Source organism: Felis catus, chromosome B3, assembly GCF_018350175.1.
Source record: "Felis catus isolate Fca126 chromosome B3, F.catus_Fca126_mat1.0, whole genome shotgun sequence".
In the NCBI taxonomy this organism is placed as follows: Eukaryota; Metazoa; Chordata; class Mammalia; order Carnivora; family Felidae; genus Felis; species Felis catus.
This window is the reverse complement of record NC_058373.1, coordinates 18,085,787-18,109,816: the sequence shown is the minus strand read 5'-3', so window position 1 is coordinate 18,109,816 and position 24,030 is coordinate 18,085,787. Positions and strand designations below refer to the sequence as shown.

Genomic DNA, 24,030 nt, shown 5'->3' with positions numbered 1-24,030 from the left:
AATTATAACATAACTAAAACAATTTTGAAAACAAACAAAAGTTGGAAGATACAGCCCGATGTTAACACACACACACACACACACACACACACACACACACACACACACACACACACACACCTAAATCAAAGGAATAGAGTGCAGAAGTAAATCCACACACATATGGTCATTTGATAGTCAACAAAGGCACTAAGGTAATTAAAATGAAAAAGCCTTATCAACAAATGGTACCAGAACAAATTAATGAATCTTGATATTACCTCACTAAAATTATTACCACTCACTAAAATTAATTCAAAATGGATCACAGACCTATGTGTAAAAACGAAACTATAAAACCTCCAGAAGTAAACACAAGACAAAAAAATATTACTGCCCCATGTAAAGCAAAGATTTATCAGACATACCACAAAAAGGCAAAATTGACAATTTTAGAAGGTCGACAAGCAGTACTTTATCAAAATTAAAACCTTGTTCTCTTTGAAAGACAACATTAAGGAGATAAAAATCAAGCCACATACTCAAAGAAACTAGTCAAAGTAAAATAATGAAAATAAGAAAAAGACTTCTATCTAGAATGTATAAAAATCTCTTACGGTTCCGTCATTAGAAGACAAACAACCCAATTAAAAATGGGCAAGGGGCACCTGGGTGGGTCAGTTGGTTAAGCATCTGACTCTTGATCTTGACTCAGCTCATGATCTCCTGGTTTGTGAGTTTGAGCCCCATGACAGGCTCTGTGCTAACAGTGCAGAGCCTGCCTGGGATTCTGTCTCTCCCTCTCTCTGCTCCTCCTCCACTCTCTGTCTCTCTCTCTCAAAATAAACTTTAAAAAAATGGGCAAAAGACTTGAACATTCACCAAAGAAAACAAATGAATACCCAGTAAGCAAATGACAAATGTTTAATATCTTTACTCATCAAAGAAATGCAAAACAAAACTATAATAAAATGCCGGTATATACCCACTAAAACGGCTAAACTTAAAAAAACTGACAATGCAGGGGTGCCAGGGTGGGTCAGTTGGTTGAGCGACCGACTTTGGCTCAGGTCATGATCTTACAGTCTGTGAGTTTGAGCCCCATGTCGGGCTCTGTGCTGACAGCTTGGAGCCTGGAGCCTGCTTATGATTCTGTGTCTCCCTCTCTCTCTGCCCCTCCCCCACTCATGCTCTGTCTCTGTCTCAGAAATAAACATTAAAAAAAATTTTTAAAAAAAGAAAAAGCTGACAATGCAAAGTGTTGAAGATATGGAGAAACTGCAACTCTCATTGCTGGTGAACTGTAAAATCGTATTACTTTGGAAAACAGTTTCACAGTTTCTTATAAGGTAAAACATACACTTATCATGTGACCCAGAAATTTCATTCTTTGGTATTTATCCAAGAAAAATGGAAACATATGTCTACACAAAGGCTTGTACTCAAATGCAAGAGTAGCTTTATTCATTATAGCTCCAAACTTGGAGTGTCCAAGCAAGATGAATGGAGAAACTGGTCTAGACATATAATGAAATGCTAGGCAACTCTAAAAACAAACTACTCAAACTACTCAAACTACACACAAACATGGATGAATTGCAAAAACATTATGGGGGGGGGGGGGAGGAGCCAGACACTGGTATCATTTAATATCTTATACTAGAACTGGGGAAAAAATTACTTAGGCCCTAAAAAAACAGATTTATGAACAAATAGATACTAAGTCACAAGAAAAATCTTTAAGTCAATAAAACTTCACAGAAGGAAGCATTTAAGAAAGTGATTCTAAGCAGGAAACCAGGGACTATTCCAATTAGAGGAACTAAGGAAAGATGACAGGAACATGAGTAGGTATCAACAAAAAGAGCAAAGCAGAGTGTAGGGTGGACAGATGGGCAGAACACAATTACGCACTACCTTGAAAACAGGCAAGCACTTGAATTTAATATGACAAAAAATGCAAAGATAAGAGAAAGGCCAGACTATCCTCTCAACTAGGATAATGCACAATTCCCACCTCAATGCTAAGTAAGGTTAAAAAGCTGGGTTCATATACAGTCCACTAAAACACAACCTATTGCATTCTTAGTGGACAAAGAAGATAGTATTGTGTCATCATGCAACAGTATACTAATGCCAAGAAATGCCCATTTTCCTCCTTGACCTTCCACCTTCATCTGTTATTCTCCAAACTACCCATGAGGACCAAAATACCTCTTCACACAGCTTCTGTTTTACAAAAATACAAAAGAAAATAACTTTATTAAGAAATAATTAACATACCATATTAATTCACCCACTTAAAGAACACACTTGAATGTTTTTTTATATTCCAAGGTATGTGCAACCACTACCACTATCTAGTTCCAGAACATTTTCAACATGCCAGAAGAAATACAGTACTCATTAGCAGTCACTCCCCATTCCTTATCTCCACCTATACCTGCAGCATTTACTTTTGTCTGCATAGATTTGCCTATTTTGTACATTTCACATAAATTAAACCATACAACATACGGTCTTTTGTGGCTTAGTTTGCTCAACAATATTTTCAAGATCCATCCACTTTGTACCATGTATCCATACTTAATTCCTTTTTACTGCCAAATAATATTCTATTGTATGGAAATACAACATTTATTCATTCATCAATTAATGGACATTTGAGTTGTTTCCACTTTTTACCTATTATAATACTATGAACACTAGTACACAAGTTTCTGTGTGAATATATGTGTTCATTTTTTTTTTAAGTTTAGTTATTTTCAGAGAGAGAGAGAGATATGGGGGAAGGGAGAAGTGGAGGGGCAGAGAGAGAGGGAGAAAGAAAGAATCCATGTTCATCACAGAGCTCGACACGGGGCTTGAACTCATAAACCATGAGATCATGACCTGAGCCAAAATCAAGAGTCGGACGCTTAACTGAGCCACCCAGGCTCCCCTTTACATATTTAGAGTGTCTTCAGATTTTCTTTTCTATAATCTCACTTCATTACAGTAACACCCCCCCCCCCCACAGTGATAGACATACCTGTTGTTACGCCACAGGTATAAATTAGGCACTTTAAGTAATTTACTACGACCTATTTTATTCTCTCAAATAACTTACCAACCCCCTCAATCTATAATCAGCAAGATTACTGACAGTTTTCACAATATTTAATATTTATTACATATCTGATAATACTGTCATTCTTCAAGTGAAGGATGTGACCTCTCAAATCCTGAAGATCCATTTGTTCTACCCCTTAACTTTACCTTAATGGCTAATACTCTCAGTATTCCTTCTCCCAGTTGAGAACAGTCCTCAACTACCCACATTTCAATAACAAGAAGCACATTTTGTCCACACACCAATACAACAGTAACAAAAAAAGTTTAAAGATCAGCATACTGTAAAATGTGACACTAAGGAGTTAAAATAATAGCCACATAAATACCAGTTTGGTTAAACAGTCTGGTAAACCAGTAAAGTCAAATAGATGTCCATATTAATATAGATGTTGGCCAGAATCTAGAAAAGCTTGGACACTGTGTTCATGATATTCTGCAACTTCCTGAAGTTTTGAACTGGAAGAGGCCTTAGAAAGGTCTTTTTAGCGACACAAATTCTAAAGCTTATAGAAATGAAATGGAATCCAGGTGTAAAATCCAGACTACCAATCTAACCCATATTAAAATAGGATTCTCCCTATTTAAAACAAACAACAAAAACACCTGAACAAATGGAAATGAAGAAATCCAGAAGAAAAGGGCCAAACCTATAAAAGGGATTATGAGATACAAGCTTCTAGTTACAGAATAAGTAAGTCATAGAGATGAAAAATGCAGCATAGGTAATAAGATATATCAATAAGATGGTAATAACCATCTTGGTGACAAGATGGTAACTACACCTATCGTGCTGAACACTGAGTAATGTATAGAACTGCTGAACACCTATTGCATACTAGAGCTAATATAACACTGTATGTGAATTGTATTTCAAATATATAAAGTTTCCATTGCAAACAACAAAAAGGGAAAGAAAAAAGGTCTTAAAGTTACCATGAAAGATGGATACCATAACTTGTGATTTCTCTTGAAAGTTATTTGATACCTCTAAAGTGCCGGATTCTGATACCCCTTCTTAAGTGAAAGAGAACTGGGAAAAGTTATAACTACTGCCCTAAGAACTGCACATTATCTACAACATAACCTAGAATAATTGTGGCAATTATAAACTACTATAATACTTTACTTCTCTGCTAAGTAGATCCATGGTTACACGTGTCAAAATTTCATCTCACAGCAGAAAAAAAACGTTAAGAACTACTGATCTGGACCAGAAGGAGTAGAAATGTCTTAAAGGCATTGTTTTAAAAGCCTAGTTCAATCCAGATCCTAGGTTTTACACTTTACAAAGGGTCATTTGAAAGACAGGAATTTAAAGATCCATTTATGGGGCGCCTGGGTGGCTCAGTTGGTTGAGCGTCTAACTTCAGCTCAGGTCATGATCTCGCGGCTTGTGGGTTCGAACCCCACGTCAGGCTCTGTGCTGTCAGCTAGGAGCCTGGAGCCTGCTTCGGATTCTGTGTCTCCTTCTCTCTCTGCCCCTCCCCCACTTGTGCTCGGTCTCTCTCTGTCTCTCAAAAATAAATAAATGTAACAAAAAAATTTTTAAAGATTCATTTACATTTACCAAGAACCTACAAGAAAAGAATGCAGGAACTAACACACCACCATAAAAATCTTCAATGCAGCATGTATGGGTTTACTGCCCTTAGTATAAGATCAAACACGGTAACTACAGTAAGACAGATACAAAGTACTATTGGATTTCAAAAGAAAAAACTTTTTAATTGGAAAGAACCTGTTTTTTTATGGAGAGCAGAGCCTTGGAAAGAAGACTAAGAAGTGGGATGCAGAAGATACACAGGAAAACAAGAAAAGACATCTTTACCTATGCCTTCTACCTGAAAGGTATGTATCCCCACCAATTCCCTTCAAACAATCAAATTAAAGAATGAGCCTAGCATTGTGCTTTTTAAAAAAGTGTTGCTGGGGAGAATTCTTTAAGGAACTAAGTTTTAGTAATAAAGAAAAAAGACACACACATTAGCATCATTATCCTGTGTGGGCATATTACAGAAGGCACTGGTTACTTCCATGCTTAAAAACTCTCAACAGCTCTTCCTTAACTATAAAAAGCAAAGTCCAAACTGCTCAATATTCAAGATGGTCTCCAATCTGAACTCAAGCCCTCTTTCCTACTTTACTTCCTTTTTTTTTTTTTTTTAATGTTTATTTATTTTTGACAGACACACAGAGCATGAGCATGGGAGGGGCCGAGAGATGGGGAGACACAGAATCCAAAGCAGGCTCCAGGCTCCAAGCTGTTAGCACAGAGCCCAACGTGGGGCTCGAAGTCACAAACCATGAGATCATGACCTGAGCCAAAGTCAGATGCCCAACAGCCTGAACCATCCACGCACTCCCGCCCACACTTCACTTCTGAAAAGCCTTACTTTTCTTGTGAAAAGCCAAACTAAGTCTGATACATACCTCTAACTTTCCTGTCTTAGTTCCTTTGCTCCGATTGTTTGCTCTATGTGGAGTATCTTCCATATCTCTGACAATTAAACTTGACATTCAACTCAAATATCAATGCTTCCATGAAGCAGCCCCATCACTTCTGAACTTTTCTTCCCTGAATTCCCTAATTCATTCGCTGAGTCTAAGATTTACACATCACTTGGTAATTAGCACAGCACAGCAATTAGTGGGAATTTTACCCTACCTAAGCCATTATCTCCTAGAAGCAAATAGCTATATCTCATAGGTGTTTTTATTTCAGAACCAATAATATAAAAACAACAGTTAAAGCACTGATAACAGATAAGGGATAGTCCAAAAGAGGGAGTGAAGGATCAGAGCCATGGACATTGCTTTGGGGCTACCATATTTACCAGTCAAAAGAAAAAGGGGAAGGCAATAAAGAGAAAATGTACAAAGTGCATGACAAGTCATTATTTAAGATTTGTAGAAACTATGGAAAAACAAATGAAAGCTTATAAATGAGGATCCAAAGACAACTAGGCATAGGTACTGATTGGCTTTTAAACACCATTAGAAAGCCAGGTCGAGAATTCCAAAGATGTATCATTAATAACAAAAGATTTTAATATATATGTAAGATACCTGATGCTTAAAGTCAATACACCTTTCAATCCTGGTTGGTACTTTTATTTTTTAAAAATGTACAGTGACTAGTTCAAACAAGTCCATGTCTACTCCAACAACATGAAATACTGACAAAAAAATTTGTTAATTCTAGGAAAAGGAATGTTTTAAGGTAATAAATATTTTAAACTGAATTCTAGAACCAACGTAATTCCAACTTTAATTTCTCATGTTAACAAGACAGATAAATAGCATAAAAGACAAAAAACCCAGTAAACTTAGCTAGAGTAAATAGACTTAGTGCTATCTTATTAAACATAATAATGAGTACGTAAGCAAGGAATAACCCCACACCTACCATTTACTGTAATCAAAAGACAATTGTCAAGATCATAAAATAGAGAAAACCAAGAGAGTAGAAAAAGAAAGAAAAGAGATACATGAAGTTTAATTTTCAAAGAAGTTAACACCTATCAGATCAATTCCCAAGTTTAAAAGTTACCTTCTCCCAAAAGTTCACATACTGGCTTGCTATTAGAATAAAGAAGTACCAAGAAGCCCTTGGCTAAATATAGGCCTACAACTCATTCATGTTATAATAAAACCAAGGCATTTCCAATATACATTCTATAAAAAAATCTTTTTGAGTTAATAACTTTGCTTTACAGAGAAAAGCACTTAAGACTCCTGTAATACCAGAAACTGCATTTGCATGCTAATAGAATGAAGTAAGAGTATTTAAATTTGATTAGTTTATTTCTCTTACAAGGTATTTTCTAGAGTCTTTAGCTCACCAGTGGAAGCTGAATGCCTAGGTCTCTTTCTAACTAAAGGCTTTGTAGCACTGGCAGCATAATTCAAGATTTCTGCTCTTCCTCCCCCAAAAGTAGAGACTTCAGTGAGGACAACCGTGATGGTATACCTAAGTAACTCTAAAAATATTCCCCCTAAACCATATGAAAAAAAGCAAGAAAGGAAAAAGAAGTTCTATACAAAACCATGTTTTCAGCACAGCCTGAAGACAAAGACTGCTGATACTGCAGAACTGTGAATGAAAACAGAAAAATCCCCCAAATCCTAGCACTTAATCTCTTAGGCTGTCACTCCACCCCTACTCGAACACAGAGGTTTGGTGGCAAGGAGGCAAGCAAAGGAGCCTCAGGGTCATTTGCATGAAAACTGAAAGTATGAAACCTTTCCTAAACCTGGATATACTGGAAAAGTGTCTGGGCAGATCAGAACACAGACTACAGGCAAGAAAGTGCAAAGTTCTGGTGATTTAAAGGAACAGGTGCCATTTAAGGCACTGGCTGCCACATAAAGGGACACAACTTTGAAACACATAGCTTCTGGGGGAGAAAACAGGCAAAAGGAAAGGAAGAGAGTTCTTTGGCAATTGGACGGTAATAGGAAACAGAAAAAGGATAAAATTTAAGGTCTTGCATGATCAAAGAGAATTATAAAACTGGAAGTCTCACAACCCTTCTCCAACCATTAAAACAAAAATCAACTGAATAGGACTGTTCTATACTGACAGAAGAGGGCACCATTAAACTAGGAATACTGTAAAACACCCCAATACCATAAAAATGAACAAAAGAAAAGTGAAATCCAGAAAAATCAGGAAACTGAATTTGACACTTACCAACTGAGGAAAACCCACTGCCAAAAACAAACTCAAAGCAAGAAAAAAAGGTAAGTCAATACTCCAAATCAAAGACATCCAGACAAACATTTAAGGATATGAAAACTACTTTGAATCAGCAATTCAAAAACTAAAAAAAAAAAAAAAAAAAAAAAAAAAAAAAAAAAAAAAAAAGTGGATAAAACAGAAAGAATTTTAAAAGGTGAATGAATTCAAAAAAGAAATGGAGAAACTAAAATTAGAAATGCAGAATAAATTGCAAGGCATCCAAGAAAGAACAACTCAAATGAATATGAGCTACCACAGTCTACCACAAGATTTATAAGCCACATCCATCCACATTTGCTGTTATTTTCTCATCTGATTTCAAGTAACTGTCTATCCACCAACTGCTTCACAATCACTCACAAGCCATACTAACACTCATATAAGAAAACTTCATGTCCTTTTCATAGTGAAATGCCATATTACCAAGTATTGCTTAACTATTCAACATGTCTAAAACTAAGCTGTTGTTCTAAATATATTAGGTCCCTCCTTACTGTGTGTCACTGACAGTTTTTGAGTATTATTCCGCTAACTCCACTGATCCCATGAACTCCATCCATGGTTTTTACTGCATGACTTTGCATAGCATGGTGATTTTTTAGGAACACATATACTGTGTTATAGAACTGAATGTGATGTGTATGTGTGGGTTAATATACACACATCTATTTTCTTAGCTCTGCTGAGAAGGCAGGCACAGACAATGACACCCCAAAAGCAATGAGCACACCCAGCATCCAGATCTTGGATTCTAAAAATGTCATCCTCCAATAAAAGGAGTCAGGGCTCTTTGGAAAAGAGAGTAATTCCAGGGTTGGGATAGGTAAAACATAAATGAGCCTGGAGTTTCTTGCAGCACCAGAAAGTAGGGAAGTTCTTTTAAAAAAAAAATGAAAGTATGTCAAAAAGACGTAAGAGTCAAACAGGAGGAGCTCTCAATGGCCAAAGTTGGACAATCTGAGAAATAAAATGATAGCATCAAATTATAATCTACAATATAAAATACCTTTGAGTCTATCATGATATAAAATAAGTAACCGAATAGAGAAGTGACATCTCTTCATTAAGAAGAATTCTATTTGATAAATGAGAAAGAAACCAAACAAAACCAACAACAACAAAAACAAAACAAAACAAAATTGCCATTAGGTAACTATTACAATAATACAAGTATCCTCCCACCCCAGCTTTTTGAAAATTTACATTAAGCCACTTCACTTTAGAAAGACCCACAACAGCACCTATTTTCTACCTGAGAGAAATATGGAAAGAGTTTTTTTCTTTTAAGAAAAAAGGCAAAAGACAAAGAATGAATAGAGAAAGAAAAAAACAAAGAAAAAAGGTAAAAAACAGTATTCAGCATTTATTTTGCAATGAGTCATTACAGAGGCAGCACACACCCTGAGCAGCACCACCAAGCTCCTTTTTCTGGTAACTACACTCAGCATCTCTAATCTCAAGCTGCCATAGTTTTGAATTTTGTTTGTGCACATCTGTGCTTTATCTCTATTCATTCTGCACATCCATTAACATGATGTGTTCTAAGGTATCAGAAAAGCCTAAAAGAGGTTATTTTTTTAAACAAAAATCTCAAAAATTTTTCCATATAAATTAATGGTAATGGCTTCTTTACACCATTTCACCTTTTTAGAAGGTTTCACAGGCACAATCTACTATTAGATAGTGGGGGAAAATCCTCTAATTGTTGCAGGTTAAGTTGCACCCATGAGTGCTAAAAACAAGTGAAAGTTTAAGAAGAAACAGAAAATTAATATACTCTCAAAGTATCTCCCCCATGATATTTATCATTTTCGAAGAGGAAAACTGTGACTTTACAATGGAGAAACCAGCAGAAAACACTTTATGTAATCAAGATTAACATCAGATATTGACATCATGTACTCCTGATATAAAATGTACCTCTTTGATATGCTACCATTACTTCAGTGTTTTTATTGCCAAAAATGCAAAATTCAAATTAATTTTAAGAAAGCAGAGAAACCCAAATTGGATGACATTCTACAAGATAATGACCAGTACTCCTCAGGAAGCATCTGGGTAGAAGAATGAGAAAGGAATGAATTATCACAGATTTGAAGAGACTATATAAAAAATAAATGCAATGTGGGATCCCGGGTTGGATCCTAGGACCAAAAATAAGGCCATTAAGAAAAAAAATGATGAAGTTCACATAAGATATTTAGTTTAGCAAATAGTATATTAATTTTATGGTTTTGATTATTATACCATAGTGACCCAACATTAGGGCAACAGTCATACTATTTTTTCAACTCTTCTCTATCTCCAACATTATTCCACAATGTATCTTTTTAGTAAAATATAAAAAAAGAAATACCCACAAAATGATTAGTTTTTACAAAATCTTACTAAGTAAATTATGATAATTCTCATGGCAATTCAAAGTATAATTCATCAATGACATATCATTTTGTTCCAATGTTAATATCCAATTCATTATACTGAAAGAACGTGATTGCAATGGATTATTTGTTGAGACATAAACTGCAGAAGGATATGCAAATTCAATATCATTTTATAAAGTTTTAAAACATGAAAAACACTATATATTTTTAGCAATATAAATGGATATATGGTCTTAAAAATGAATGAATGTAATGAAAGGAATGAATGGAACAAAAACAGACACTCAGATCAATGGAACAGAATAGAGAACCCAGAAATGGACCCACAAACGTACGGCCAACTAATCTTTGACAAAGCAAGAAAGAATATCCAATGGAATAAAGACACTCTCTTCAGCAAGTGGTGCTGGGAAAACTGGACAGCGACATGCAGAAGAATGAACCTGGACCACCTTCTTACACCATACATAAAAATAAACTCAAAATGGATGAAAGACCTAAATGTAAGACAAGAAGCCATCAAAATCCTCGAGGAGAAAGCAGGCAAAACCTCTTTGATCTTGGCCACAGCAACTTCTTACTCAACACATCTCTGGAGGCAAGGGAAACAAAAGCAAAGATGAACTATTGGGACCTCACCAAAATGCAGGACCTCATCCTGCACAGTGAAGGAAACAATCAGCAAAACTAAAAGGCAACCAACAGCATGGGAGAAGATATTTGCCAACAACATATCAGATAAAGGGTTAGTATCCAAAATCTATAAAGAACTTATCAAACTCAACACCCAAAAAGCAAATAATCCAGGGAAAAAATGGGCAAAAGACATGAATAGACACTTCTCCAAAGAAGACATCCAGATGGCCAATCGACACATAAAAACACATGCTCAACATCACTCATCATTAGGGAAATACAAATCAAAACCACAATGAGATACCACCTCACACCTGTCAGAACAGCTAACATTAACAACTCAGGCAACAACAGATGTTGACGAAGATATGGAGAAAGAGGATCTCTTTTGCATTGTCGGTGGCAATGCAAGCTGGTGCAGCCACTCTGGAAAACAGTATGGAGGTTCCTCAAAAAACTAAAAATAGAACTACCCTATGACCCAGCAATGGCGCTACTAGGTATTGATCCAAGGGATACAGGTATGCTGTTTCGAAGGGACACATGCATCCCAATGTTTATAGCAGCACTATCCACAATAGCCAAAGTATGGAAAGAGCCCAAATGTCCATCAATGGATAAATGGATAAAGAAGATGTGGTATATACATACAATGGAGTATTACTCGGCAATCAAAAAGAATGAAATCTTGTCATTTGCAACTACGTGGATGGAACTATAGAGTATTATGCTAAGTGAAATTAGTCAGAGAAAGACAAATATCATATGACTTCACTTATATGAGGACTTTAAGACACAGAACAGAGGAACATTAAGGGAAAGGAAGCAAAAATAATATAAAAGCAGGGAGGGGGACAAAACATGAGACTCTTGAATATGGAGAACAGGGTTGCTGGAGGGGTTGGGGGAGAGGGGGATGGGCTAAACAGGTAAGGGGCATTAGGGAATCTACTCTCAAAATCATTTTTGCACTATATGCTAATTTGGATGTAAATTAAAAAGATAAAATTCTTAAAAAATGAATGAAAAAGGTAAATCCTATTTAAGGTAATGATTACCTCTGCAGAAGAAAAAGGGCAATGGGATTCATAAAAATTCTTACATTCTTACATTACATTCACACTACATTATTCACTCTGATTTTTGTATACCTGATAGGTTTCATAATTTTTAGCCACTACTGAGAAGCATTCACACTTTTAGCTAGCTGGGACAATAGTTTCCCACTCTGTTTAGGAAAAAATGTTTCACTGTTGTGGGGTTTTTTGGTTGTTTTTTTTTTTCTTTTTTTTGCTCTTGTGTTTAATAGGACAATCTTACTAAGACCCTATCTGAAATTTTTCATTTCTGTTTTCCAAACCAAACAATGAAAACCTTAAGATCATCTAAAATAGGGTACTCTGCCTTAGGACACAGACCTGTCCTTGGCTATACATACACACACTTTCCAGATCATGTCCCACCTTCACTTCCACTCCTCTTCAAACACCCATTCCATGGCCAAATCCCGAGGTCTTGTCATTACCAGGAAGTCTTCCACCTCTGACTACACCTCTTCATCCTCCAGGCACTCTCTCACAAGTAAACTCATCATAGTCCCCTCAAGCCTACTCTTCTTCCTGTGCTTCCTGTATCAGTAAACTACCCATTCATTCCCTCAATTGCCCAAGCCATAAACCTAGTCATCACTCTCAACTCCTCTTTCTCTTTCACCTTCCACATGCCCTCCATCACTGAATCCTTCCATTATTCTACCCCCCTATATATCTCTCAAATCCACTTATTTCTTCCATCCGCATCCTATACCACAGTCCAAGCCACCTTACCTCTTAACTAATTTGCTGTAACACCCTCCTAATTATTCTTCCTGCCTACCACTTTTAACTCTCTGAAGAATTCTCCACAGTGCAATCAGTATTATCTTTTTTTTTTTCTTCCAAGATTCTATTTAAATTCAAGTTAGTTAACATATAGTGTAGTATTGGTTTCAGGAGAGGAATTTAGTAATTCATCACTTACATATAACACCCAGTGCAGCATTATCTTTTTAATTTCCTCCCAGGCTTAAGATATTCTAATTTTCCCTTAAAGTTCAAATTCCTTAACACAGCTTAAGGGCTCTTCATAATCTGGCCCCTACTTATGTCTTCAGCTTCATCTTTCACTACTCCTACAGTGTCTGCCCTCTCTTATACTGCCTGATCCATCCATACTGTACTGAGTTTCTCCAAGCAATCCAAACTCTCTTAACTGTATCTCTCATCCTTAACACAGCTCTGGTAAAACTACCCACCCTCTTTATAAGGCTAAATGCTCCTGAGCTTCAAACTAAATGAAGTGTCACTTCCTCTGGTATAAATTTTCCTGGCCTCCCTGAAACTGGGTTGATCACCCTTTCTATATGCTCCTATAGCACTCTGCATGGTACACATCAAGTGAATAGCAAAATGAATTATAAAACCATATGTCCATACTGCCATCTATGAAAGCCAAGCCTGTTCACTGTATTCCTCATTCACCTAGACCAATGGACTGAACGAATAAGGTAATAAAGACCAAACTGTGAAATAAATTGCTAAAGTAACAGTATGCTTACAAAAAATTGGAACCCAATGACTCATGGTCCAGGCACACAACATTCTTTCCACTATACTCTGTGGCACTTAATTTTACTTTCATAAACAATTCAATGCTAATTAAGCATAAAGTAGGTAACTCAGAGTTTAAAAGGATCTAGATATCATCTCATTTTATAATTAAAGAGATGCCCAGAAAGGTTATTACTTGCTAATGAACAAAACACTATTAAACAGCAATACCAAGATGAGGTATTTTGATGTTCTTTTAATTACATACTTTAATCTCAGGAATTAAGTTTTTAAGCCTTTATTTTTAAACAAAACTTTTTCTTTAGTTTTTTTTTTAACGTTTTATTTATTTTTGAGACAGAGAGAGACAGAGCATGAACGGGGGAGGGTCAGAGAGAGGGAGACACAGAATCTGAAACAGGCTCCAGGCTCTGAGCTGTCAGCACAGAGCCTGACGCAGGGCTCGAACTCACGGACCGCGAGATCATGACCCGAGCCGAAGTCGGCCGCTTAACCAACTGAGCCACCCAGGCGCCCCTAAACAAAACTTTTTTAGCCTTTATTTATATTTGAGAGAGACAGACAGAGTATGAGCAGGGGAGGAACAGAGAAAGAGGGAGACACAGAATCCGAAAGCAGGCTCCAGGCTCCAAGCTGTCAGCAAAGAGCCCAACACGAGGCTCGAACTCCCAAACCATGAGATCATGACCTGACCAAAGTCGGCCACTTAACCAACTGAGCTACCCACGTGCCCCAGTTTTTAAGCTTTTAAAGTTGAAAAACTTTCAAGTTTTTCATTTCTTCTAGGATACCAATGTTATCAAAAACAGAACAAGTTCACTTCAAAGTTTCCACAAAATTACCTAGAATGTTATAACAAACATAACAATATTTAATCACAGTATAAGAGTAATAAAGATAATAGTCGTTACTGTAATTATGTATCATAAGCAACACATGGGTTATCAACCATGTTCAAGGCACTGTGGAAGACAATCACGGAATATACAAAAAGATATAAAACAGCATTCCTAACTCCCAAGAAGCGTACAATATGTTTTGGAAAACAAGAACCAACCATTATAAAGTTGAACAGAAAAACTAGGCAGGGGCACGTGGGTGGTTCAGTCACTTGAGCATCCGACTTCTTTGGCTCAGGTCATGATCTAGTAGTTCGTGGGTTCAAGCCCCACATCGGGTTCTGTGCTGACAGTTCAGAATCTGGAACCTGCTTAGGATTCTGTGTCCCCTCTCTTTCTGCCCCTCCCCCACTCACACTGTCTCTCTCAAAAATAAACAAACATTAAAAAAAATAAAGTAAAAGCAAACAATCACTTAAATTATTAACACTTTCAAAGGAATAGACTTTTCTTCTAAGGAGTTTCAGGAATGTAAAGAGAAATGATAATCTACTGTCTGAGAAATCAGCATAAACTCAAAATTTCTTAGGTTGGTCAGCTGACAGGGCTCTGAAACAGTGAAACTCCAGTATCAAGGAGCATACCAACAACTGCCCAGTTCCTGGTTTCTAAACAGTCTTACAAGAAGAGAAAACAGAACTCCTTGAAGAAATGGCTGATTCTCGGACATGAGCAGAAAAAGCAGATGAAGAGCCTGGAATATTTTAATGTCCCAAAAGTAAGACACTACTCCAAACATGATAGAAACGTGTCAAAATGAGGAGGCTGCAGGATTTCCCACTGACCAAACCTGAGTTAATCTGGAATACCAAAATACTGATAGTAACAGAGTATAATCTACTTAATAAAAAAAAAAACTATGAATTTATATTGATATTAAGTAAGCAAATGAGAAGGAAAAGCTCTTCTTTACAACAGATTGCCAACTAATAAATGCAGACGAATAGCTAGACAAACACCATTTTGGAACCAATGAGTAATAACGGACTCAGAAAGGAATCAGCAATGAATTATGTGAACGTTTTGGGGAGGACAGAGCATTTACACGGTCTGAAAGTGCCTCCCCACAGATTATTCAATAACAACAATGAGGACAATGATCACTTTTATATAGAGAAATCTGGCAGGCAAACCTTAACTAAGTGATCCAAGTAAACATCACCATCAGTTTGACATCATATTGCCTCCTGATGTGATGCACTGAGGGTATATCATCACTTATTTTGTATTGCTGCCAAAAATGCGTAACTTGAATCTAACAAAGAAGCAATATGACAAACCCAAACTGATGACATCCTACCAAACAAAGGGCCTGTACTCTTCAAAACTATTAATTTCAGGAAAAAAAGGTTGAAAGACTATTTAGAAAAAATGCTATTAAAATGTATTATTGGCACAACTGAAGAAATTTCAACATAAACTATAGACTAAATTACAGTATCAATATTAAGTTTCTTGAATCCATCACACTATTCTTACATGTTATATAAGAACATGACTTAGTTCTTAGGAGATATCAACTGAAGAATTTAAGGATAAAGGACCATGATGTATGCAACATATTCTCAAATGATTCAATAATAAAATTATAAGAGGAAGAGGAAGAAAAAGGGAAACAGGGAGAAAAGGAGGAAGAAGGAAAAAGAGATCAACAGAATGAATTCTTGCTATTACATGTTAATGTTCAATGACATTGTATAATATTAATATGTTTTCCTTGTTAGAAAGGTACACAATGCATTAATGCAAGATTCCATCTATCCCCTAGACACATCTGTAAGGTTTTGCCTCAAATGATTTGCCTCTGATTTTAACTGAATAAACTTACATCTAGAGCATACTCCAGAAGATGTAATCAAGGAGCTTAAAGCTATAAATAAAACAGTAATATCTATTTCCAGACTTCAGGGCCACTCTGCAAATATAAAAAATGATAAAGCAATTGTCCTAAACAGTAACAATTAGTGTCTCTAGGTGACCAGTATATGACAGTTCACTGTACTATTCCTGAAACTTTTCTGTAAATTTTTTTAAGACAAAATGTTTTGTTAAAAAACCTGCCAATGCTGAAACTTTACTTTGACAAAAGTCATTTGTGAAAAACAAAATCTTAACTCCCAGATTCTTCTCTCCTTTTCCTTTCATAATCCATGTCAAATTAAGTTTATACTGTTATGAAAAAAAATTTTCAGTATTAAGATAAACATTTTACTAAAGCAGTCCCCAAATGTTTTAAAAAGCCCATTTATAAATCAGCTGTGTATAATGTGGAATGATTTTCACTATTACAAATGGTGGTTAAGTTCCTGATATTGGCCACAAAAGCTCTTTGATAAATCTTCTTTAGCAATACAGCAGAAATAGTATTGTATTTCACATATACCATGTTAACTTGCACATCTCCCTAGCCTTTCTGAAATAACATGGAATCTGCTGGATAAGATGGAGAGAGAGAATGTTAGTAAGGAACAACCAGTAACTAATTGTAATTTCTAACACCGTTTTTACTAGGTTACACATTTGAAACTGGAAATAGAGCCCTCAGACAAGATGGCTACTCGCTGTCCAGAAAGAAGGCACACGGAATCTCAGGAAATGCCACTTGTGCTCAGCAGCTCTGGGATTCCTGTCCTGACCCAAAATGATGACGACAACATGTTAATATGTATAGAAAATATGTAAGGCAGTACTTTGTAGTGAAAAGTACCTTTATAATTTTGAAAGTCTGATGTGGGTACACTGGTTTGTGGTCAGTCATTTTAGTTAAGACAACTTCCATTCACCATTTACTGAACATTCACTATGTACCATGATAGACTGGTAGGTCCTGAGCATACACAAAGAACAAAATAGTCCCTGACACAAGAACTCAGCACAGCAGAAGAAAATGACGTCAATTATAATCCTTTAAATCTAAAAATGGAATTACTCTTCAAATTGTGTCTGTATCAAGAGCAAGGGAGACAAATTTTGTCTAGAGACTAAAATTGGTATCATACCTGACACCTGAGCCACAACTTAAAGGTAAGAGCACTCCAATCTCCAGCAAAAACATGCACAAAGATACATAAGCATTAATTCAAATTTTTCTGTCTTCCGAGTGTCCTACAGTGTGCTAACGCCTGTGGAGACTGTTATCAAGAAGACAGACAAGGCCTCTGCCTTTAAGAAGTTTACATTCAGATAATGGACAAATAAGGAATAACAAAACATGTACAAATTACAGTGTCTTGAAGTAAGTGAGATGCACAAAAGAATAACTATCAGAGTGCAACATTAAAAAGGGTGTGCTGGGTGACAAAGTGAGACGTGGGCCATATTCCAAAGGGTTTGGCCATGCAGCCTTCTGAAGAGCATTTCAAGCAAGTAGTGCAAAAAGTGCAAAAGACCCTAAAACAGGAAAGGACATATAAGGTTTAAAGAACAGTAAGAGGACTGTGTGGCTGGCACACAATAAAACAGGGGAAGAACAATGAGAAGGAGAAAGATTATTCAGGGCCATTCAGGCCACGGAAAGAAATACAGACTTTATTTGAAGAGGAATGGGAAGTCATCGGAAGATTTTAAGCAGAGTAATGACATGATTTAGGATATTAAAATGATCCCTACAGCTGCTATGTGAAGAACCAACGTCTGAGGAGCAAGAGAAGAAACAAGCCCAGTTAGGAAGCTACTGCAGCAATTCATACAAGAGATAATAATGCCTTGAAATAAAGAGGGGGCAGTGAAGACTAGAATGGCAGACTGGCGCAAGATAAATTCTTAAGGTACAAGAGAATGTATGGATGGACTGGATTTGAGAGAAAAGAAAAGAATCCTGGCATATCTTTTAAGTTCTTGACATGAGTACTGCCATTCACTGAGATGGGTAAGGGCCAGTAAAGACATCAGTCTGGGGTAAGAAGGAGGAAGGTTGGGGGAGGGGAATAAATATATTTCAGTCATATGGTTAATATTATGTTTGAGATTCCAACTAGATTTCCAAGTGGAGATCAGGCTCGGGAAAATTCTGGGGTAAAAAAATAAAAGTGGGAGTCATCGGCATGAAAATATATGACATTTTCAGGGAAGAGCAAACAGCTGGCCTTAACTGGGTCACAGAAACTGAAGGGTAGTGACTGACGATGAGTTTGGAGAGACTAGAATCATCAAAAAGTGAACCATGATGAATTAATGCCAACAACAGAAGTAACAGCAACAGTGACAGTAACAGTAGGAGGAAAAAAAAATGTAGGTACCCAGCATTGTGCTAAAGGCTTTATAATAAACATCTCATTTAATCCTCTCAACAACCCTATGAAGTAGGTAATATTATAATCACTATTTTATACACTGAGCCTCAAGAAGGTTGAGAAACTGCCAAAGAACACAAGGTGCTAGAGTTGGGTATTCTAACTTAGGCAGTCTTCAATCTTATCCCTTAAATTACTGCCTCTCTACTGATTTTATATGCCTTCAAAGTTTTCCTTAAAAGAATGACATTTAGACGTAAATTTTAGAAATATAGTCCCCGTCTCTATGTAAAATGCGAATGGCTAGGGAATAAGAGGTGAGACTTGTAAGCAAGAGCACCAGAGTTTTACTAAACCAAGAGTTACAAGTTATTTTACCGGGTTACATGAAGAGTATCCCTTTGTTACAAGAGTCACAAATCATACCTCAAACTAATCCAAGTCAACCTGCATATGCATGGTGCTTGTAACAAAAATAACCTGGTAAAAAGGTCCAGCTCATGCAGTATAAATTTGCGCTCCAATACCAAAATATTTCCCAAAACATGTAACTTTACTGATGGTTGAATTATTTAAGTTCATAAAGTTTACATTTTTGTATAAGGAAGAAAATAAAATTAGCACTGATTCAAAACAAGATGTGCCTTTATTGATATTTATTAAAAATCTGATCAACTAGTGTGTTTTTCACCCATGTTAACAACTCCTCTGGCTTTCAGCATCATCACTTAGGAAACCAATAAAGTAAATTACCTGGTGTCATATACTAATGTTCAAACAGTTGATATTCCACCTCACAAACCAGCTAATTTTTTTTAACTCATCAGTTTATGATTTCAAGTGATTAAGACAATTCAATATTAAATATTTAGTTTAGTAAATATCAATTAAACTCAATAAATACAAATATTGCTAAAATCAATAAATAAACATCCAAACAAAAATACAGTATTTATTAAATATATGGCAACACATATGCTATACAAGAGATAATGAGTTTATACTCTTAATTATAACACACTGGACACAGGTCCATTTATTAAAGATTACACTGATAAAGCATACACAGATTAAGTCATTTGGTTCCACAGAGCAGGTAAAATGAAATATAAAAACTTACAGATACCCACTAAAGAAAGGCTATTTTTAAAAATATACCTATTCCAGGTAGGAAATAAAAATATTTTTCTAATTTCAAATTTTAAATACTGTATCTTGAAGACAACTCGCACGGATAATTCACAAAAAACATGTTTCAGTGAAGAGTAGGGAATATACTTACACTGAATTCTTATTTTTTTTTAATATTTAGAGAGAGTATGGAGGTTACAATCAATGATTGCAAACCAAAAACCTAATGTAGACTGGCCAACTAAACATTTTATATATAATCTGACAATAAATTTAAAATTCTGGGATTTGGGGGGGTTCCTGGGGGGCTCAGTCGGTTAAGTGTCCAACTTCAGCGCAGGTCATGATCTCACGGTTCAAGCCCCGTGTTGGGCTCCGTGCTGACAGCTCAAAGCCTGGTGCCTACTCCAGATTCTGTGTCTCCCTCTCTCTCTGCCCCTCCCCTGCTTATACTGTCTTTCTCTCTCTGAAAAACAAACATTAAAAAAAATATTTTAAAAAATGCTGGGATTTTTATGTTCCAAAAGTGAATGAGCAATCTCCTGCATTTATACATTATATGAAGTCCTCTTGGTCACAGGCGGAGGCATCGGATACAGCACTTTTACAGTCTTCATAGGAAATAAGGGAAAATGTATGGAGAGGAAGGGGTGTACAGAGGAAGGGATGAAGGACATCAGGCGATATGCACTTTTGTACATTAAGCCTCAGGTAGTGTGCTAAGAACTCTCACTCCCATTATTTCATTTAATGCTAACAATTCCACGGGGCAGGTAGTATAACTCCCTCCCACTTTACAGAAGACATCTCATAAGTGACACCTTATGAGTAAGTGGCGGAGTTGGGATCTGAACCAAGATGTGATGACAAAGTCTAGCAGCCTTCCTTTATGAGGACTTGCAAACACAGCAGGACGTGTTAAAGTGTTCTTTTGCAGGAGGTTATCTAACTAGATTGATTTTGCAGGAGGTTATCTAACTAGGCACTCACTTCCCAATTTACTAAGAATGTACACAGATTTTCTCTCTCATCTAGAAAAGAGCAATGATCATTTTCAACCCACAAAGCAGTATTTTCAGTGCTCCATCACTGCTAAAAGAAAACTTCAGCTAGACTTTGTAGCATTCATATGCACCATGAGCACCTCTTCAAAAAAAAAAAAAAAAAAGTACGGTCTAATTACAAGACAAAATACATGAAACTGAAAATGCCCGGAGAAAATTCAAGACCATCAACATTGTATGTTAGACTGAACTCCTCTTGCCAGACTTACAAGCAGTGAAGAGAGTGAAGAAAAAAAAAAAAAAAGGTGGCCTTCCAAAACCTGACTGAAAGGCATGCTACTGCTCAAAAACAAATTGCTTAGTTTCCTCCTCCTAAATCAGAACATAAATCTATTAAAAGACTTCTGAAGTATTTCAAACTTCAGCATTATTTTCTAATAGAAAACACTTTTATTATTACTTAACCATCCTCAGAATATACTGATATTTCTCTTGGTAGCCAAATATTGCTACTACTTGCACAGTAATAAAATTAATATTAACCTGTACTGCATCCTATACAAAACTATAATGCAATTGCTTTGAAAAATAAAACATCACCACCAGAAAACAACTCAATACCTTTAAAAGACTATTTCCGGTTGCATTTACAAAAAACAATCTTTGTCACACATACCCATTAAGGAAACACAGAAACTCTTTAAGCATTTGGAAGGAGATTATTCTCAAACCATAATTCAGCACAGTGACATTACAATTATTATTTCAGAGCCCCAATGAGCTGTTTTCCTTCCACTGGGCACCCCCCACCTCTCACTGCCTCCCTCAAGAATTTAAACTTTTGCTAGGAAGTAATTTATGGGGTTAAACATAATTTTATCCCCTCTGTTCCAATATGAACAAAACCATGGTTTTATATATAACAAAATGTGAATCAAATGAAACAGATATGCAAATAATTACGTTTAGAAAAATATTTTTACTCATAATTGCTGACTGCTTTAACGAACACGTTTCTATTGGAAACACTCCCAACACTATTGTTAAAAACTAGGTCTGTACAAAGTATTTAAATCACTAGCTTTAGCTCTTCAGAGTTTAATTATAATACCATTATCACAACTTTTTACAGTGCTCACTGAGAATTAAAAGTGATTCCAGAATCAATTAGTGTATCATTACACACACTAATCTTAATAATTTATAGGACACAAGTGTTCCTTATGTTTGTTATAAAGCCTAACTAAAATTGGCATCCCTTTTAATTTAAACACCTTGTGGACTTTTTTCCTAAAACAAAAGTTGCCATTTGGTAAAGACTGAACCCTCCAAAAATGTACCCCAAAAAAAACCCCAAAAACAAAAATGCACATACAAAAGCCATAACAGCACAACACAGCTATTTAATCCTCACTTTCTGAATTCATACTAAAATAGATGCCATTTTTGCGTTTTCAAAAAAAGATTTTTTTTCAAGCTATTTTGTTTACCTTTTCCACAGACTGTTCAAGTACTGCCAAGGTAACAGATTTTAAAACTGACAACTGGAGCACTTGGCAATTGCCAAAACAACACAGCTGGATTCTTAAAGGGAAAGTACTCTTGTGTAATGTACACCTAATTACAGCTTTGGAGAACCTTCTCTTCATATAGTAAAAGATGATGCGAGACACAGGGGAAACAAGCTGTGCTAAAAAAAAAAAAAAAAAAAAAAAACCTGAAAAATCTTAGGCATTTGTTCAAAAATACTTACACCATTGTCAACACATCACAGCCAGACTTTCAAATAGCGCATTAATTGCAATGCCAATCTTACTGTCAACTAAAATGCAGGTCAACGCTGCCGCAATTCTTCAGTCTACACGCGGTTTCCCTGCTGGACCATGACGGCTGGGGGGGGGGGGGGGGGCCTCGCTTCGTACCTCTGGAGCCACACTTCAGGTCTGAAGAATGTTTTTATAGTCACACTTCCACGGGGAGGGAGGGGAGATCTGTTTTTCTAATTCAGAGATGCTCACCTCTTCCAAACTTGTTTGCACTACCTCACCTACCGACTTAATCCCCGCTGTTCGAAGACAGAGGATATCGAACTAAAAGGCAAAGTTTCTACCACATAAAACCTTTCCTGGGAGCCGGGATCTACCGGGATGTCAGGGGTAGCTAACTGTTCCCTCTGTAGCCTCCCCTTCCCCGCTACGTCTCCCAGAACCCGCGGGCGTCCGCACCCCGCAGGTGCCCCCGGCCCGGGCCGCCCCAAATACCGACCCCGCCACTGACATCTGCACACACGCGCCCAGAGTTCGGACCTCAATGTTCCGCCCGCTTCGACCAACCTTCTCCCAAAGCAGAAGTGGGGGAACTTCTTCAAGTCCGACCAAAGCGCAGAGCGCCCTCGGCACGAGGGGTCAATCCCTCTGGGGAGACCCGGGCCGCGGAGGGCAAGAGGGAGGAAACGGGCCTTCGGGCGGAACCCCCCGGAGAGACTCTGGGCCCCCAGAGAAGTCCCTCAACTTTCAAGAAGGCGCCGTCCACCACCGCCCCCCAGCCCCAAGCCCGGTGCGCGCACGGGGAGGCTCCTCGCGCCGAACCCGCGCGGCCGAGCCTCCCTCCGCCGGCCCGCACGACAGCGGTCAGACCCCGGGCCCGCCCTCGGGGCACCCCGCCCCCACCACCGCGGGCGCCTCGCCCCTCCACGCAGACCCCGCGCGACCACCCCGCGCCGCCTCCCCGCACCCCACCCGCCCCGCCGCCGCGCGCCCGCGACCCCGGCCCCCTGCCAGCCGGACGCCGCCCTGCCCTGCTGTCCCCGGAGCCCCGCGGGCGCCCCTCCTCGGCCGCGCCGCCCCCCGCCCCAGCGCCCCCCGGCCCCTACCCGGCCCCCTCGCCGAGACGCCGCCCCCTCCGGCACCGTCGGCCCGGTGGACGGAGCCCCGCCGCCGCGGCCCTCACCGTGTCTCCGGCGCAGCTGACGGGCGCGCACACGCTGCAGCCCGGGCCAGCCACCAGCGCTCCGCGCCGCCCGGAGCCGCCTCCTTCAGCCCGGGACTCGCCGGGACATCCGCGCACGGATCCCCACACCGGGGCTATTTTTAGGAGACAGGCCCCGGCCAGACCGGAACTCGTTCCTGCCGTCGCGCGTGCGCACTACGGCCGCGGTCCTCGGTGTCCCTCCGCCAGCCTCGCCTTTCCCTCCCTTCCCCTCGGCTCCCTGTCTCTCTCTTTTCCCTTGAGGTTTCTCTTCAGCGCTGACTTATCCTCTCGGTGGGTCCTAGAGTACTTGGAATGGGAAAGACGAGGGTAC

The 24,030-nt window shown here is 38.1% G+C and overlaps 1 protein-coding gene across 7 annotated transcripts in view; it reads right to left on the bottom strand.

Moving 5' to 3' along the window:
* MEF2A (myocyte enhancer factor 2A) overlaps positions 1-23,811 on the bottom strand; it is a 163,799-nt gene extending 139,988 nt beyond the window's left edge. For 6 of the 7 annotated variants that reach the window (XM_023254973.2, XM_045058880.1, XM_023254975.2 and 3 more), the window contains exon 1: positions 23,679-23,775. The gene's annotated coding sequence lies outside the window, so the exon portion shown is untranslated. Of the gene's footprint in view, positions 1-23,678 lie in introns of all 7 variants that reach the window. The other variant, XM_023254974.2, reaches the window with a different exon arrangement.
* Between the last annotated feature and the right edge of the window lie 219 nt (positions 23,812-24,030).